The 13,508-nt window shown below is 39.4% G+C and overlaps 1 protein-coding gene across 8 annotated transcripts in view; it reads left to right on the top strand.

Annotated features, from left to right (window-relative positions):
* ZNF644 (zinc finger protein 644) overlaps positions 1-13,508 on the top strand; it is a 292,172-nt gene that overhangs the window by 125,863 nt on the left and 152,801 nt on the right. For 7 of the 8 annotated variants that reach the window (XM_030205642.1, XM_030205644.1, XM_030205649.1 and 4 more), the window contains one exon: positions 6,760-6,815. The gene's annotated coding sequence lies outside the window, so the exon portion shown is untranslated. The remainder of the gene's footprint in view (positions 1-6,759; positions 6,816-13,508) is intronic. The other variant, XM_030205650.1, reaches the window with a different exon arrangement.

Below are 13,508 nucleotides of genomic sequence, written 5' to 3'. Positions count from 1 at the left end.
CATAAACTAAACAGCAAAGCAGAATTTTTTTTTTTACTAAATGTCATAAGATAATGACAAAATGGTGTGTTAGATTAAGTTGTGAATGCCAATAGTGACAATACATGAGTTGTATATATTTAGGTGTTCAGCATAGTTTTAATGAGCTCACATTGAATGCATGCAGTATAATAATTTTGTGTAAAAACCATGTTGCACAGTGGAAGGTGGCATTACACACAGATGTTAACCTATTTGAAATAAATACAATTAAATAATGTACATAAAAGAATGACATCAAATGCAGTTTCCTTCAAAAAGAATAATTAATGCTCAGAAAGTGGACAGCATAGATTTGATGATAGGAAGGTTGCATATAATCTGGGTTACTGAGTGACCCAGGAAATTTGCTCAGAGGGATTACAGAATAATTATGTTAATATGCAATTATCACCTCATTTCTTTTGTAGTAACCTCAAGATGTAGTGTAGTAAGGGTGTTATAGCAAGTGCTGATAGTTTGCAAAAATACTGATGTCTGAGATTTCTGAGACAATAAAATTAGCTTGAGGCATTTAAGTGATGATCAGTCATCTTGATGACAGATCTGACCTATGTGCATTTTTAATGCTTGATGTATGTGGCTAAAGGCAGTAATGGCTATACAATTTATTATAGTAGCTAGACTTTAAGAGAAATAATGAAAACTTGTAATTAAGATAGAAAACAGTTGGTGCTTTGCAATTTAAAGCATGTATTGCCAATTTTCACTGGAAAATATGCACTTTGTAGTAAATGGGCTTTATATTGTAGATAGTAATCATTTTTCTTTTTAAATAAAGATATTCATTTAAAATGGATTTGTCTTAGAATTTGTTTGCATAAGTTATCTGATCTTATGTTTTGAATATCTTCAGAGGTGAAGTTGTAGAAGATTTTTATGACACAACTAATGAAGACTATAGTTTCAAAGAAAATGTTATAGCTTGCCACCCTGTTGTTGAGGGGGTATCAAAAAAGTTGCTTTAAATGGGAAGCGTCTGTTCTTCTTCTGAACCCCTAACACCAGAACAGATGGGTGGAACATGGAAGGTTTTACCTCTGAGGTGGTAACAGTGAAGCCACTCATTAACACTGAATTTACCACTTCGTTAGCAACGTTGCTTCCTGTTGAGAAAAGCTAATATAGGATTTTAAATTGACTGAGCATACATTTGTCTAACATTCATTATAATAAAGTGGAATACAGATATAAATCTTCCAGATCAAAAGTAATTTACAAGTATATCAGTATCTAAAATACATGATTTGATTTCAGACTTGATAAATGTAAGTCTGTAGCAACTTGATTTTACTGTCCTTTGAGAGTAACTCTAAAAGCAATAATGCTGCTTGTTTTGTAAATAGTACACTTTCTTCATACTAAACTTTTCATTGAATGTTACAGCTTAGTATTAACCATACTTTGTTAATGAACAAAATGTTGTCCAATAAGTTTGCATTGACTGAAAATTAAGGGTTGTATACTTTTAAAGGTGACTTCAGCAAGGGGCAGGACCTGATATACAATGCCATATGTTGTCCTTAGCATTATTAATGCAAATCTGTCATCACAGAACCCATGATATCCCTCCTCCCCACCCCTATTAAATGGGAGAGATTTAGTTGAAAGGAGGACTGCAAGAATGGAGCCCAGCCATGACTAATAATGGATGTAAGAAAATGAGATCAGAAATCACCAGTTCAGTTCATAGAAAAACAAGTTAAAAATAAAAAAGGTTCTGGGATAAAGTACTATCTTGGAAATAGTTTAAATGTTTTTAAACTGAAAATCTAGAAAGCAAATAGATATTTCTACATACCTTTATAAGAAAATAAGCATTACCATACAGGAACAGATTGAAGGTCCTTCAGTATCCTGTTTTCAGTAGTGGCCAAGCAGGTCACAAACACCTGGCAAGATCCCAGAACAGTAAAACAGATTTTATGCGGTTTATCCTAGAAATAAGCAGTGGATTTTCCCAATTCCATCTTAATAATGGCTTTTGGACTTTTAGGAAATTATCCAAACCTTTTTAAAATCCTGCTATGCTAACTGCTTTTACCACATTATCTGGCAGCAAATTACAGAGTTTAATTACACATTGAATGAAGAAATATTTTCTCCAGTTTGTTTTAAATGTACTACTTAATAGCTTCCATCCATATAGTGACTGGGGAACAGTCTTTATACTTAGTAGAAAACTGTGAACAATACACTGAAAAGAGAGAGGGTATATCTAAATGACACATGTTTAGCTTTAGTTTATAAATCATTTCAAGAATGTAACAGGTTTTTCAGAAGTGAGTTGATCAGGATCTTTCCACAATAGAAGTTATCTGTCCAGTTAATTGTTGGGTGAAAATGTGGATGAAGAACCATAGGAGTATAGAGGTTAGCTCATTGATGGAAGATAAAAGCTTCTGAATATCCTACATTGAAAAATTCAGTTCATATTCTAAATACCCCCCCTCCAAAAAAAAAAAAAAAGGATATACGTTTCAGGTTTATTAATGATTTGCTATCCCGTACATCAGTCATTTCATCTATGTGGCTTACAATTCTAAATTAGTAGGAGAGAAGGAAATAAGGGGGAAAAATTATAGGAGGGGGATAAAACAGAACTACATTCATAGATAGGAAAGATAGAGCAACAGTTTATGGCAGAGTGAGAGGGGAATGGTTCTGATCTGACCAACAGACACCACCCAAAGGCAACCTAGGAGAGTATAACAGCATCCTCAAACAAGAATGCTTTAAAATCTACTTTAAACTTTGTTAAAGATGTCAATGGCCTAAGGTGAAGGGTCCAGGCATTCCATAGAGTGGGGCCTACTACTGAAAAAATAGTGACATGTAGTATCATATCTAATGAGGGTATGACCAGTAGATGATGATGTTGTGATGAGTATAGCACACGAGATGGGCTGTACAGAATAAGGAGGTATGTCATGAAGGGAGGGAACCCAGAGTTTTTTTTTTTTGTTTGTTTTATTTTGAAGACCAGAAGAATTGTATAGGCAGTTCTGTGAGTTAGGGTAACCAGTGAGCATCTTTAATATGGTAACGTAATCAAATTTCTGTGAGCCTGAAATAAGTTTGATCATTTTTAATTAGCTGAATATGACATACATATTTTTGTCTCGGATCTTTAGAGAGAGAGTTACAGTAGTCCAACTGTGAGAGAACAAAAGAGTGAATCAGGATGTTGAGAGCCAATGGGTAGAGTAATGATTTAATAGAATGGATTCGGCAGAGTTTAAAGAAGCAGTGCTGAACCAAGGATGATAGTTGGGCTTGATAGTCCAGGGCATGGTCAAGGAAGATTACAAGTAGTATAAGAGATGAAACTAAAGGGATCTGTACTCCGCAAAGCAAAAGCAGTGTAGAAAGTGACATAGTAGGTGGGTTGGAGAATAAAGAGGGCTTTAGATTTCTTAGGGTTGCGTTTTAATTTTTTGTCATTGAGCCAGGTTGTGGTTTGTGAAGGAGTGTCATTAAGGGAATGAATTTCCTGGGAGTTAGTTGGTTCTAGAGGCATTAGGATTTAAATATCGTCTGCATATATGAAACCTGTAAAACCTATGGACTGTAGGAGAGTTAGGATGTGCCATAAAGATGTTAAGTAGGGCTGGGGCAAGAATGGAACCCTGGGGAACTCGCATGCCAGGGGGTAGGATCTAGAGGATGTTCCCTGATGATTCACTAGGTATTCCATGGATGACAAATATGAGTTAAACCAGTCCAATACATTGCCTTTAATGCCAATGCAGTGGAAGAGTTGTAGTAAGATGGTGTGATCTACAAGATCAAATGTGGCCGAGAGGTCAAGGGAGAGAAGAAACACTGAATTAGTGATCTAAGTGGTAATGCATAAAGGTAGTAACCCCAGTCTGGTTTGGGTGCAGTGCATTAATCTTGTCGAGGAACTCAGTGAGCTGAGAAAGGTCAATATGTTCTGTGAGTTTGGTGATGAAAGGTAAACTAGAAATTGGACGGTAGTTGGAGCAAGAGGAAGACTGCTTTTTTGGATCTTATAATCTCAGTCAGAGAATAGCGATTTTTCAATTGTCGGGAACTTGAGCCTGTGAAAGATTGGTCGAGACCATATAGGATCCCAGAATAGTGAGATAGCGTTTAAGAATAGTAGATGGAATAGGATCATGTAGGGGCTGTGGTAGGTTTGATAGATTGTAATGTAGCAGTAACTGCTGAGAGAGAGAGGGGGTATATTGAAGCTGTGCAGTATAGCAGAAAGTGTGCTAGGGGAAGAAGAGGGAGGAGAGAAATTTGGTTGTTGAGAATTTGAAGGGAACAAGTCCTACAGAGATTGGATTTAGTCGGAGAAGAAATCAGCTAAGGCCTGTGCCGAGGGAGAAAAGTCTTTGGCATCTGTTGAAGGAGGGAGGGGGTAGTAAGTGATGTTACAATGGTATAAAGAGCAGAATGATTAGGAGCTTTAATGATGCATTGTGAATAGTAATCTTTTTTTTTTTTAGCTTTCAGAATGGCCACCTTGTATATAGAAGCAATGTCTTTAAAGGTGTCAAGAGAAGTGGTTGTACAATGATGTTGCCAGCATCTTTCGGCATGGCAAAACTGAGTCCTAAGAAGTTTGATTGGGCGAATACCAGAGTTTTTGTCCCACAGATTACCATGAGCCTGGGGCAGTAGGAGGGTCTATGTGATCAAAAACCTCTTAAATGGAATTGAATTGAGATACTTGTTCAGAGAGAGACATTTCATGGAATTCAGGAAGAGATGGACCAAAGTTAGATTCCAGAGTCTCTGAGGATAGATTGGAGAGATTACGATGGATGGTTGAGACTTAGGTGGAGATACAGAGGTTGGAACACAATGAAGTAAGGAGAAAGTGATCCATCCAAGGGAGAGGCAAGGATGGGAGAGGGATATTATCAAGGGTGTGACTTGCTTTGTGCATGGGTAGAGAAGTGGATTGGATGAGGTTAAGGTCAGAAATAAGAGTGCTGAGATCAGTGGAGAGAGTTGATGCTGGGTCATCAAGATGTATGTTGAAATCTCCAAGGATAATCGGGTTGGAATTGTGAGACAGTGTTCAGTGAGAGTGTGTTGTAAAAATTGAAAAGAGTAAGTGGGGGGGGGGGGGGGCATGGTAGAGTAGAAAAAAGTTAAGTGGAGGAGGAGATGCCATAAGACTAAAGGTAAGGGATTCCAAGCAGCTATAGGATAACGTCTTGAGCCTAAGATGGGTAATTGACTGCTAGGCTGTCACCTTTTCAGTCTATGTGATTGTGGGCTAGGAAAGAATAGCTGGGGAACAGTGATAGAGTTGAGTAAGAGAGATCAGAATTAGTGAGCCACGTTTCCACCATGCAAAGAATATCTAGTTTCTGTGATGTATTGAGATTCTTGATCAGAGAATGTTTACAGCACAAAGAACATGTATTCAGAAGGCTTATCTTAAGCTTGGTGGTGGGATGGATAGAAATGTTAGTAGAAGAGTTATTTCCTGTGGTGGGAATAATGTGAAGATGTTGTATCTGATAGCGTGAGAGAGGTTTGGTCCAAAACAGGAATAGTTTCCGCAAAACACATTGCAAAAAAGAGAGGACTGAAAAAAGAAGGAACAATAAATAAAGTGAGGCACGGTGGTCAAGGTAAGGGAAAGAAAGCACATGAAGAGCTCTTACTAAATTACGTAAAATTACCTGGGTGTACCTACTTCTCAGGTGTTCTCTCCCCCTCCTTCCCCTCCCCCCCCCCCCCCCCCCCCCCCCCCCACCCCCCCCCCCCCAGGCGTACACTCTTTTTTTTTTTTTTTTTGGCCTCCCCTTATCTAGCACCCTTTTTCTCCTAGCATGCTGTTACATCAAGGTCCAGCTTTTCTCTCTCTCACTCTCGCTCTTGCTCTCTGGGTTTATAGGAGCAATTAGAAAGCAAGAACCCAGGTACAAGACTGTAATGGCAGCAGCTTGCCAGAGCCTGTACCACAGAAATCTTTCATATCTCATAATGCTGAACTGCTGAGGCCCATCCTGCAACCTGCCACAGCTGCAGAGCTGAGGTTTACTGCCAAAGACAAGTGTGGGAGAGGATGTGTACATGTGTGAGATGGGGATGTATATGCGTATGTATATATCCATGAGGGACTGAGGAAGAACAAAACTGGTGGTAACTAGCCTCAGATCTATTTATTTATATATTTTTATTTGTTACATTTGTATCCCACATTTTCCCACCTATCTGTAGGCTGAATTTGGCTTACATAGTACCAGAGAGGCCTTTGCAGGCTCCAGTATGAACAAATACAGGGTGGTGAACAGAAGCGTTGTGTTATGTCCATTACGTGCTTTAGTTTGTTTGTGTTGCAGAGATTAGGCATTTAAGTTGTATCGGTAGGGCATGCCTTTTTAAACAGGTTGGTTTTTAGTGATTTCCGGAAGTTTAGGTGGTTGTACGTCATTTTCAAGGCTTTTGGTAATGCGTTCCACAGTTGTGTGCTTATATAGGAAAAACTAGAGTTGTTTTGTATTTAAGTCCTTTGCAGCTTGGGTAGTGCAGATTTAGATAAGATCGTGTTGATTCAGATGTATTTCTAATTGGTATGTTGATCAAGTCTGTCATGTAACTCGGGGCTTTAAGCAGAGATCTTCTAGTAAACTGTTAAGAGTTGGGACTATGAAGAAGAGAGGTAAAATTGCTTAAATTTTTTCATTCTTACTGTATCTTTTTTTTTTTTTTTTTTTTACTGTTTTATAGGACTTAATCTGTAAATTAGAAGGAAGTGGAATCGAGGAGGAGAAGGTAGGCCAGAGGTAGGTATGAACTATTTAAAGTGTTTATACCATTTTCTTGATTAGACACATTCAAAATGGTTTACATAATAAATAAAACAAGCAAAGGCAGAATAAAAAGACTAAATGTACTCACAGAACATAATAAGAGTATACATGCAATCTTAAAATAAACAGCAATACATATATATCTATATACATACACACACACACACAGAAAATTTCCCACCTCTATTCAGGAAGCAAGGATGAAGAATGCCTCAGCTTCAAAGGAAAGCTGTGATCCACTCACTGTTAATCTGACTTCTCTCATTGGACTGTCCTAAAAGATGGGATTTCCAACAAATACCCTGGGAGGATCTCAAGTGTTTTCTGGGAATGTAGCCTTGAAATAAACCTCAAATACTGAGGTTCCCCTTCTGAGACACCTTAAAATTTATAGTCCAACAATTTGAATAGACAACACTTTTTAATGGGGAGCCAATGTAATTGAGCCAATAAGGTGGGGGGGGGGGGGGGGGTGTTCTCTGGATGCTTAGTCTCCTACAACACTTTAGCTGCTGTATTGTAGATCACCTGGATCTTTCACATATATTTATTTGGAAGATTCTTATGCAAGACATTACAATACTCTGACACTTAAAACCAACCCTCGCATAACAGTCCTTAAATCACTAATCTCTATATAACACTTGAACTTACTAACCACCTTAAATTTCATAAACATTAGTTTTAAAACATGCATTATGTGGTCCTGTCCAGTATATTCTGGGCTGATAACACCCAAAGACTTAACGGACCCCATCCTTGGGACGACGGGAAAGGAGTCGCGAATCGCAGACCCCATCCTCAGACATGTAGTTTGTTTGGTATTTTTTGATAGCCGACCATTCCTGTACGGAAAATAAGTAATGATTATGCCTTTTCATTGCCACGGAGACATCCTACTCTGAAGGAGACAACTGGATGTCGAAAGCATATATAAAAACTTCCATTCTCAGTTGTCTAATCAAAGTCAAAACAAAGTGCCATATTTCAGCCCGTATGTCAAATGGTTTTGGTTTCCAACTCAAAACACCTGTAGGCTAGGACTTAAATTCAAACACTCATGAATTACCGAAAAGTCCTTAACAGCTTTAGGTTTTAGTCTCTCTAACTGGAGTAATAGACTTCAGATACTCTATTTACCTCATATTCTGATGTCTATACAACATCATTTGCAGATTCCACTGTGCAATATCATTAGTCTCCAACTTCTTTCCTACTACTAATGTTAGTAACTGAATAATTGATAGCTAGAAATCACAACTTAGCTTTATAAACTGGCTCAGTTTGCTCTACAGAACTACCAGTTATAATTCACACTCACCTCTCGGCTTATGTGGATTCTTCTTCCCACTCATTTTACCAATTCAAAATGGCGCATGGTATTTTAACAAAAACACCAAGAACTAGCCACCAATCTCGGTTAATCTCGTCCGGTTTCAACGGCCCTATGAGCTATCTACATTCAGCTAATACATCAAAGAAAGGCTTTCCACATGATAGTCCTGTTCATACCTCTAGGATGTATACTATTTTATAAATCCATTTCTGTTTTAACTGTAATAATTTTCCCCTATCCCCACCTCTTGTGTTTTCCTTAATTAAATCAATCACAAAACATTGTAACTCTTCAAAATCATTTTTCAATGTATCAGTGTTCTACAATTGGGGCCTCTGATTTTTTTATGGGCATGACATGATCTGTGCTCATTAATTCAAATTTTTAACGCTTGTGTAGTTTTTCCCCATATACAACTTGCGGCACAAACACTGTATACCATACACCACAAAGTCACTGATACGGTCAGTTTGATATCTTAAATTGTATTTCCGTCCATCCATTGGATTTATGAAGTCTGATTTTCTTTCGGTTTTCTCGTATTCCGTGATGTGGACTTGATTTTTGTTATTGCTTATTGTTATGAGAAGAAAATTTTTATTGAGCATGCCCAAACAAGAGAACTATAAAGAGTATAACGTCTTATACAATGCAGTACAACTCCAAGCAAAAATGTATAAACAGAGAGGACACCTTACCTCAGTACAGTTACATTATAAAGTTCCTCACTATCTCCTGACTCCCCTAATCCCTCATCCCTTCCCCCTTCCACCTACCATTGCCACAATACAACACTTCTATGAAAAGAGTTAAAAGTAAACATCCAAAAAGCAACAAATGTTAACAATTCAATATCAGACTTCGAGCCCTTGACGTTAAAAGGTATTCCAAAGAGGGTCCCATGTCTTTTGAAAGTGCTATCTGAGCTTGGAAGCTAAGTCTGTTATTTTACATCTCTCCATGGAAAGCAGAAGAATCATCTGTGAACGCCATAACTGTTCTGATGGCCCTTATGGAAAAATCCAAAGCAACAAAATAATTTTCAGCACTATCAATATTGTCCATTTCAAGAATGCTTGTCATATGCATTTTTCAAGGGGCAAGGTCAATGAACACAGCCAAATAAAATGTCTGGAGTAGGCCTCGCTGTTGCTGAACAAATATTGCAAACAAAGTCAAAAATACATACCCAAAAAGGTTGAATTAAAGTGTAGGTCCAAAAGATATGCCCCAAAGAGGCTTCCAGGTGCCCACACCTCAGGCATGCAGAATTTGATTGCAGTTTTAACATTTGTGCCGCCTTCAGGGTAACGTGCACCCTCAGAATTATTTTGTATTGCATTTCTCAAAGGGACATATAATCTGAGTGCGACCTTAAGCTCTTTAGGCTGGTCAAGAGCACTTCTTGTAATTGTACTCCAAGGTCTGAACTTCAAGACTTCCAACTTATTATAACCCATGCAGGGGTTCTACTCTTGAAGGTGTTTATGATGAAATCTTAAGGGAACCTTTATCAGAGAATCCAAAGTATACACCTCAGATAATGTCTCTTGTATCTCCAACTGTAGATGATTAGGGTTTAAATCCGCCAAATAATGCTGAAGTTGGAGATAAGCAAATATCTCTTAGTGGGAGATGAAATTCCTCCTGTAACAGAGGAAACCATTTCAAATATCCCTTCTCAGAGACTACATAAAATAAGTAATAGATACCATGAGTTTTCCAATTAATGAATTCTGGATTATCCAGATCTGGGGGGAAAGATAGATTGCATTGAATTAAGCTACAAAGAGTAATCTGAGCATTAACTTTATGAAATTTGCAGATCTATTTCCAAGTCGTGATCTGTTCCCCACCACAAATAATTTGTATAAGTTTGTGCAGTTTCCGCTCATGTTGTACTTTCAAAAATGGTCGTAGCATTTGAATTATGTACAACCAACATGGTTATAATTTTTCTTATATTTTTTTTGTAATTTTAAATGGGAGTATGTACTCATAAAAGCAAATTAAAAAAAAGAAAGATTAAATACGGCCCTGTTTACTAAGCCGCACTGTAGGCATGCTAAAAATTAGCGTGCACGCTAACACTAGAGACACCCATAGAAATATAATGGGTGTCTCTATTGTTATCATGCACTATAGCACGGCTTAAGTAAACAGGGCCCTAAGAGAGGTGACAGACTTTTTTTTCAGATATATTGAGGAGAGGAGGAAGGCTTGTAATGAAATTGTAAGACTGAAAGCAGCCGACTCCTGCAATATAGAGAATGAAGAGAGTGCAGACATACTAAACAAATACATCTGTGTTCATGGAGGAAAATCGTGGAGAAGGATCACAGCTGGCTGCCAGGGGTATACATTGGAAAGGAGTAGATGTTGCACCGTTCACAGAAGAAAACATTTATATACAACTTGAAAAACTGGAAGTACACATGGGGCCAGATGGAATACATCCAAGAATATTAAGGGAACTTGGAGAAATCTTGGCAGAACCTCTTAAGGATTTATTTAATAGATCCTTGAAGATGGAAGAAGTACCAAGGGATTGGAGAAGAGATATGAACCTGCTTCATAGGGAAGAAGTAGGAAACTACAAGCTGGTAAGCTTCACTTCGGTGGTTGGAAAAAATAATGGAAACTCTGCTGAAAACAATCAAAGAAATAACTAACTAACTTCCGCAAATCTCTGAAAACCTATCTCTTCAACAAGGCCTCCCACGAGAACCCATAGCTTAATTATAACACTTCACCTATCCACCCTTACTTTGAAATTCATATTTCTATAACTGTTTGCGTAGATCTTTCCTGTCATCCTTGATCTTTTTGTAACACTAATTGTATCTTTTACCCTGGAATGGCGATGCCATAACAGGGCTTTGTAAGCCACATTGAGCCTGCAAATAGGTGGGAAAATGGGATAAAAGTGCAATAAATAAATAAAATAGTGAACTTGCTAGAATTTAATGGACTGCAAGATCCAAGGCAGCATGGTTTTACCAAACTAAAATTCTGCTAAACAAACTGATTTCTTTGACTTGATGACCATTGAACTGGATAAATGATGTGTGCTGTATGTAATCTATTTGGATTTCAGCAATGCCTTCATTGTTCCTCACAGGAGGCTCATGAATAAGCTGAGTAATATAAAGGTAGGATCCAAAGTGATAAACTGGATTGGAAATTGGTTGACTGACGGACAGAGGGTGGTGGTAAATGGAACCTGCTTGGAGGAAAGGAAGGTAAGTAGGTGGAGTGCCTCAAGGACTGGTACTGGGGCCAATTCTTTTTAACATATTTGTGAGCGACATTGCTGAAGGAGGAAAGGTTTGCCTTTTTTGCGCATGACAAGAAGATTGCAAATAGAGTGGATACCCCGGAGGGAGTAGAAAATAGAAGAGATCTACAAAAATTGGAAGAATGGTCTAAAACAGTGGTTCCCAAACTTTCTCGGGTCTCGGTGCCCCTAGGCTACACATTTCTTCTCAAGTCTCCCACCCCACCTCCAACAACAATGAGTCCTACCTTTGCTGGCAGGGATGCCCAAGCCCCACTAGCTGAAGAGGTGCACTGCCCGAGGTCCAACCTCCATGCTGCTTGCGCAAGCAAATCGGTAGCATTCCCTCCTTCTCTCCTCCCCTTCATCCAGCATCTACCCTCCTTTTCTTCCCTCTTCATCCAGTGTCTGCCCTCCTCTATCCCCTTCCATCCAGCATCTGACCTCCTCTTTTCATCCCTCCCTCACCACTTTCATCCAGCCTCTGCCCTCCTCTCTCCCTTTCATTCAGCATCTGCCCTCCTTCTCTCTGTCTTCCATCCCTCTCTCTCTCGCACACTTTTATCAAGCCTCTGCCTTCCCTCGTGCTCCCCTTTCCATCCAGTGTAATCCCTCTCTGTTCTTCCCCCCAAATCCAGCGTCTATCCCTGCTCCCACCACACACCCATTCCTGCCGCCACTGCTGCTTTTCTAGATGAGCAGCAGCGGCAAAACAAGTGGGTCCAGACTTTCCGTACATGTGCTGCTGGCTGTGCCCTGCAACAGGAACTGATGTTCGAAAAGGGCAAAATCGTCAGCCACGTGTATGAATAGTCCGGCGCTGCGTGGCTGCATCTAGTTTTGCTGTTGCTTATCTAGAGAAGCAGTAGTGGCAGCAGCAGGGATGGGGGTGTGTGGGGGGAACAGGGACACAGAGGAGGCGACACTGGATTGGGAGCAGCAGTAGTGGTTTGTGTGGCGGCGGAGGGAGGTCAGGATTTGTCGTGGCATCCACAGTTTGGGAACTGCTGGTCTAAGGATTGACAGTTGAAATTTTAATGTAAAGAAGTGCAAAGTGATGCACTTGGGATGGTGAAATCCAAAGGAAATGTATCAGATTGGAGGTGAGGTGAGACTGATGAGTATAAATCAGGAGAGGGACCTTGGGGTGATCGTTTCTGAGAATCTGAAGGCAGCAAAACAATGTGACATGGTGGTGGCTTTAGCCAGAAGTATGCTAGGCTGCAGTGAAAGAGGTATAACCAGCAGAAGAAAAGAGGTATTGATGTCACTGTACAAGTGGTTGTTGAGGCCCCACTTGGAGTATTGTGTTCAGTTTTGGAGGCCGTATCTCGTTAAGGAGGTAAAAGACTTGGAACAATTCGAAGTAAAGCAACAAAAAAATATGGGGGTTGGAGCAAAAAACATACGAGAAGAGACTTGAGAAACTGAGGATGTTTATATATACCCTAGAGGAAAGGAGGGATAGGTGTGATATGATACAGATGTCTTACATATTTGAAAGGTATTAATAAGCAAATCTTTCCTAGAGAAGGGGAAGCGGTAGAATAGAGGACATGAACTGAGGTTGTGTGTATGGTGGTGGTGGTGGGGTGACTTAGGAGTAATGTCAGGAAGTACTTTTTCACAGAAAGGGTGGTGTATGCCTGGAATGCCCTCCAGCGGGACTTGATGGAGACGAAAACAGTACCAGAATTCAAAAATGCATGGGATAACAAAGAATTCCTATATGGAATGAGAATGGACACAAAACAAAACTTAGCGGGGATTAGACGCTCGTTTCAACTCCCTCCGAATGAGATTACTTTGAGAGGAGCTCTTGGCCCTCCTCCAGCAGAATGCAATAGAAGCAGTTTCTCCACCGGACAGAGGTAGAGGGTTCTATTCCAGATATTTTCTCATTCTGAAAAAGACAGAAAGTATGTCCAATTCTCAATCTACTAGACATGAACAAGTTTCTTATCAAAGAGAAGTGTTGCATGGTACTCCTAGGGTCACTACTTCCCATGATACAACTCAATGATTGGCTTTGCTCTCTAGACCTCAAAGAGGC

This window comes from Microcaecilia unicolor, chromosome 6, assembly GCF_901765095.1.
Source record: "Microcaecilia unicolor chromosome 6, aMicUni1.1, whole genome shotgun sequence".
Taxonomy (NCBI): Eukaryota; Metazoa; Chordata; class Amphibia; order Gymnophiona; family Siphonopidae; genus Microcaecilia; species Microcaecilia unicolor.
The sequence above is the reverse complement of the archived record's forward strand: the minus strand, read 5'-3'. Positions and strand labels throughout refer to the sequence as shown.